The sequence below is a fragment of the Scomber scombrus genome, chromosome 7 (assembly GCF_963691925.1).
Source record: "Scomber scombrus chromosome 7, fScoSco1.1, whole genome shotgun sequence".
Lineage (NCBI taxonomy): Eukaryota > Metazoa > Chordata > Actinopteri > Scombriformes > Scombridae > Scomber > Scomber scombrus.
The window spans coordinates 30,327,650-30,333,736 of NC_084976.1; the positions used below are offsets into that span (position 1 = coordinate 30,327,650).

The window sequence follows — 6,087 nt, forward strand, 5'->3', positions numbered from 1 at the left end:
TGTGGTGGTGAAGTCGTGGTGAATTTGAGTTAGCGCGCTTAGCAGTTCAGCAGCCAAGATGCCACCTAAACGCTCTAAAGTGTGTCTACACTACACGCCTGTTACACCAGATACAAGACAGAGACCTAAATGTGTTGGAATCTGATGAAGGACTCAGTTGGTATCAGTATCACTTTAAGGGTACTTAGATTGGTGCTGGTATCATCATTTTTTAAACGATACCCAGCCCTAATTTCATGTAGTATACACTGTAAAGAATATAATATGTTTACATTTTCTGTCAAATTTCTAATTATTTTACACCAATTTTTTATGTAAAAGTGTCTTCGAAACTGCCAACGACTTTTACTTAAATTCTTTCATTCATAACATTTTTTTAAATACATGAAAATGATGGTGATTCTCCAACATGATCTTAATAGGACTATAACTTAAAGTCCTCCTCACACATGTTGTTCTACTTCTCTGTGAAGAATGTTTGTTTTCACCTCCACCTGCTGAAGGAGGAAAGTTTCTCTGAGCTCATCTGAGATACAAGTTTAAACCGCGTACATATATATAACAACAAATATGTATTTTTTGCTATCGACCTCTGTCTCATAACTGTCAAACCATTGCTCTTCTGAGGAACAGTTGTTATTCTGATAGAGGAGTGCTTTAAAGAGGATGGAGGTGACAGTAAGTGGTCTAGACAGTAAGAAGCTTCTTAAAGGGCAAGTTCAGTTTTTCAGATCTCTCCTTAAACCAGCAGTCAGGTTTTCCTCTCTGTAATCATTCCTCCTGTTCATACTGACTATTAAAACCTTCTGATGTGCTTTCAATGTAAAGTGATGGAGGACTAAATCCAGTGTTTCCACACAGTCATTTAAAAGTAGATGATCAGCTTCTATTGAGCTTCATCAGTCTGAGTTATTATATCAATGATATCTGACACATTTACAGTCTTTTTAGCATCAGATTCCCTCTTAGTGTTTCCTGTTGAGCTGTGGTGGAAGTAAAGTAACAAAAACTCATTCAGACGACTGAAGCTTCATATTATCTTCAGATCTACTTTTAAATCCATGTTTCCACAGAAGGAGGACTGTGGATTTAGTCCTCCATCACTTCCATTGTAAACATTATGAAGGGATCTTCTAATGGTCAGTATGAACAGGAGGAATCATTACAGCAAGATAAACTGGTTTCAGTGTTTAGTTTGCCTCCTGACTGAATAGAGACTTGACTAATCTTCAACTCTACAAGTGGCTCGTTGGTCTAGGGGTATGATTCTCGCTTTGGGTGCGAGAGGTCCCGGGTTCAAATCCCGGACGAGCCCTAACTTTGGTTACAAGACATCTCAGAAAAACAAACAATAGTCTTAAATCTACAATAAGAGCATTATGAAGGGATCTTCTAATGGTCAGTATGAACAGGAGGAATCATTACAGCAAGATAAACTGCTTAAAAGTCAAAATTTTTTGAGTATGGAGCAGACACTATCCCCATTAAGCTCTATAGTTTATTTCTTTACTGTATTATCTATGGTTCTGTACATATGGAGATTACATACATACACACTTGAACTCAACCCAAAATTCCCTTTAGGGACAAGTGAATGTCATGTTATTGTATTTAAAAACGAAGGGGAACAGAAACATGGTGGATTTCCCCTTTAATCTGTCATCACTACTACGACGGTAGTAGTAGTGGTCACATGAGGAGAAAAGTCTTTACATTTGAAAACCAATCCTGAGAAGCAGCAGCTGACAGGTTTCATGCTGCTCTCCGGGATGATTTAAGCTAAACTCACCGAGCTGTGATGTGAAGCATCAGACTGGAGACGCCCGCTGTGACCCCTGGATTAAGGATTACCCACCACACACACACACAGAGAAGCACGGGATTATGCTTTTGTTTTGTCTTGTCCGTCGCTGCTAGTGGAGGACTGAAGCCAAACCTGCAGATAAATGATACTATCAGTGTTTACTACAGCCGGTCTGCAGCTGCACAGCACTGTTCAAAGCTTCCTGAAAAGCAAAGAATCGAGTCAAGGAAGGAAGGGAGGAAGAAGGAAGGAAGGGAGGGAGGGAGGGATGAAGGAAGGAAGGAAGGGAGGAAGGAAGAGGGAAGGAAAGGAAGGAGAAAGTAAAGGAAGGAATGAAGGACGAAATGACCCCGTCTGTTTTGACTGTTCCTTCCTTCCTCCCTTCCTTCTTTTCTTCCTCCATCCCCTTTCTTCCTCCCTCCCTCCTTGTTTCCTTCCCTCCTTCCTTCCTTCCTTCCTCCCTTCCTTCTTTCCTCTGTCCTTCTTTCCTCTGTCCTTCTTTCCTTCCTTCCTCCCTTCCTTTTTCTTTTCTCCCTCCCTCGCTCCTTCCTTCCTCCCTTCCTCCCTTCCTTCTTTCCTCTGTCCTTCTTTCCTTCCTTCCTCCCTTCCTCTTTTCCTTTCTCCCTCCCTCCCTCCTACCTTCCTTCCTTCCTTATTTCCTCCATCCTTCCTTCCTTCTTTCCGTTCCTCCCTCCTTTCCTTCCTTCTTCCTTTCTCCCTTCCTTCTTCCTCTTTTCCTTCTTCCTTCCTCCCTTCCTTCTTCCTCTTCTCCTTCGTGTTCCTCCCTTCCTTCCTTGACTCGAGGACAACAGGAGGGTTAAAGTGGAAATCCATTTATTTCCCATCATGTCTAAGTGTGTTTCCAGGTGTTACGTGTGTAGAAAGTCGTATAAAGCCTCTTGTGTGTCCAGAGGGAGCTGTGTGAAAGCTGTGGGTGTGGAGTTAGAGGAGCTGTTAGGTAACCAGGCTCTCTGCTGGAAGCTAGCAGCTACATTAGCATTAAACACATATATATAAAGGTGAGAGACACAAGCTAAAACAATGACGTGCACTGAAATACCAATCAAAGTTGGATTTACAGCTCAGTGTGATGTATTAATAATATGAATGTTTTAAGCAGGGTTGGGAAGGTTACTGTGGAAATGTAATAGATTAAAGATTACTAGTTACTCTGTTTAAAATGTAATAAGTAATGTAACTATTTCAATGACTTCATCAAAGTAATGTAACTTATTACAGTTGATGACTTTTCTAATTTTCTAACCAATGTTTTCATCTGTTAGGGTAAATGTTCCCTCCATCTGTCCTTCCTTCCTTCCTTCCTTCAGTCCTTCCTTCCTTCCTTCCTTCCTTCCTTCCTTCCTTCAGTCCTTCCTTCCCTCCATCTGTCCTTCCTTCCTTCCTTCCTTCTTTCTTTCTTTCTTTCATTCCTTCTGTCCTTCCTTCCTTCCTTCCGTCCTTCCTTCCTTCCTTCCGTCCTTCCTTCCCTCCATCTGTCCTTCCTTCCTTCCTTCCTTCCTTCCTTCCTTCTTTCTTTCTTTCTTTCTTTCTTTCCATCTGTCCTTCCTTCCTTCCTTTCTACCTACCTTCTTTCCTTCCTCCCTTCCTTCTTTCTTTTCTTCGTTTGTTTGTTCCTTCCTTCCTTCCTTCCTTCCTTCCTTCCTTCCTTCCTTCCTTTTGTCCTTCCATCCATCCATCCATCCTTCCTTCCTTCCTTCCATCTTTCCTTCTTTTCTGTCCTTCCTTCCGTCTTTCTGTCCTTCCTTCCTTCTGTCCTTCCATCTTTCCATCTTTCCTTCCTTCCTTCCTGAGTAAAATCTTAAAGGTGTAACAGATTACATTTATTTTATAATTAACGCTGTTACATGGAACTAGTTACTCCTAAACACTGGATATGAATGGCATCTGTTCTGGTTGTTGCAGAACCTCGACGGTGCAACACAATCAGTGAAACTGTGAGTCCCAGTAGCTCAAACTGGTTAACATGCAAAACACATAAATGCAGCGTCCGAGGCTCGATTCTGGCAGAGGACCTTTGCTGCAGGCGGTTCCCTGTCTCTCTCTCCCCCCTCATTTCCTGTCATCTCTCATCTGTTGCTTTCCAAATAAGGCATTAAAAAGAGAGAGAGAGAGAGAGAGAGAGAGAGAGAGAGAGAGAGAGAGAGAGAGAGAGAGAGAGAGAGAGAGAGAGAGAGAGAGAGAGAGAGAGAGAGAGAGAGAGAGAATAGTGGCATTTGCTTAATTCACAAGTCTGAATACTAAGCAGGCAGGAAGCTGATATGTAAACAGCTGATTAAGGGAACATCTTCATCTATTCATCTATTCATGGCGGATTGAGGAAGTGGACATGCACCTATTTCCAAAAGGACAGATGTGTTTAAAGAACAGAGTCATGTGTACAAATACTCCTTTTTAAATTAGACAGAAACAATGTGTATGCATGTTTCTGTCTTTGTGCCAATCGTCATGAATCTACATAGTTTTATGGGTCAATAAGTGTTGGCAAGATGAGCAATTCACAAATATGTCAAAACTAGTTTAGAGGGAGAAAGAAAGATAAAGAAAGAAATATAAAGGACTAAGGAGAGAAAGAAAGAACAAGTAGGAAGGAAAGGAAAGAAAGGAAAGAAAAAAAAGAAAGAGAGAGAAAGGATGAGGACGAGAAAGAAAGATAGAAAGAACAAGAAGTAGGAGGAAATAAAGGAAGGAAGGGAGGAAGGAAGGAAGAGAAGGAAGAAGAGAGAAAGGACTAAGGAGAGAAAGAAAGAACAAGAAGTAGGAAGGAAAGAAAGAAAGTAAGAAAGAAAGAAAGAAAGGAAAGAAAGGAAAGAAAAAAAAGAAAGAGAGAGAAAGGATGAGGACGAGAAAGAAAAAAGAAAGAACAAGAAGTAGGAGGAAATAAAGGAAGGAAGGAAGGAAGGAAGAGAAGGAAGAAGAGAGAACAAGAAGTTAGAGGAGAAGGAGAAAGAAAGAAGGAAAGAAAGATTAAGGACTAAGGAGAGAAAGAAAGAACAAGAACAAGTAGGAGGGAAAGAAAGAAATGAAAGTCAAATTACATCTGACACCAGGTTTTGAAGAATGGAATAAATAAGAAGATATCTCTGTTTCTGCTGCATCAATTTGGATCCTGAGTGCAATAATGTGTTAGGAGTGCAATGCTAAAGTGGAGGAGTAATTTGATTTAAGATCATTTCACAAATCTAGCTTTAATGAGAACCAATAAACAACAAACCACAAATCAAAGAGGAGTGCTTTCCTCGGGTAAAATTGGTAGAAAATGTGTTTTCCTCTGTTATTATCAATGTGGTTGTTGATGTTCTGTCTCATTCCTATCAGCTGTGTTGAAATAACAACAGTCGAGTCACTTTAAGTCACATTTTTTATGATATATATATATATCAAAAAATGGAGGAATCCTGCAGGAAGAGCAACAGGACAGACAGGCGATGTGATGTTTGCAGAATAAACCAAAAAAAAGCAATAAAATACAGAATATTCAACATTTTAATAATTCAGTGTGGAGCAGATCCTGACTGCATGCTGACAAGTAATCATTTGAATCATGTTGAAATTTGATATTTGAAGAAACCAGAGATGGATAACAAACTTTTTTTTTAAATCTAAATGTCAAATCAAAAAAGTTACTTGTTTTTTTGATTTTTCTACAATTGAAGAATAGTAGAAAACAACATTTTTATACACACACACACACACACACACACACACACACACACACACACACACACACACACACACACACACACACACACACACACACACACACACACACACGCAGCTGGGTTATCTTGTCCCAGTACAAAGACACAAAACAACACTGAAGCACACTGTACCTGCAAATCTAATCTTTCTAAAAGATGACATGTATGAAAAGCATTTGAAATGGTTTAATTATTTTTTTTAAACAGATTTATATTCTGTCATCTTTTGTTGTTGTTGTTGATGGTTGTCTCTTAAAATTTAAATATTGAAAGTAAAAGAAAAATCAACACCATCTAGTTTAACCCTCCTGTTGTCCTCGAGTCAAGGAAAGAAGGGAGGAAGAAGGAAGGAAGGGAGGGAGGAAAGGAAGGAAGGAAGGAAGGACGGAGGAAAGAAGGAAGGAAGGTATGAGGGAGGGAGGAAAGAAGGAAAGAGGGAGGGAGGGAGAAAGGAAAAGAGGAAGGAAGGAAAGAAGGACAGAGGGAAGAAGGAAGGAAGGACAGAAGGAAGGAAGAAAGGTGGATGGAGGAAGGAAAGAAGGAAGGGAGGAAAGAAGGAGGGAG

At 40.2% G+C, this 6,087-nt stretch overlaps 1 non-coding gene across 1 annotated transcript; it reads left to right on the top strand.

The window, feature by feature from the left end:
- Positions 1-1,243: 1,243 nt before the first annotated feature.
- Positions 1,244-1,315, top strand: trnap-ugg (transfer RNA proline (anticodon UGG)). The gene has a single exon. It is a non-coding gene; the product is annotated as a tRNA-Pro (tRNA).
- Positions 1,316-6,087: the final 4,772 nt, after the last annotated feature.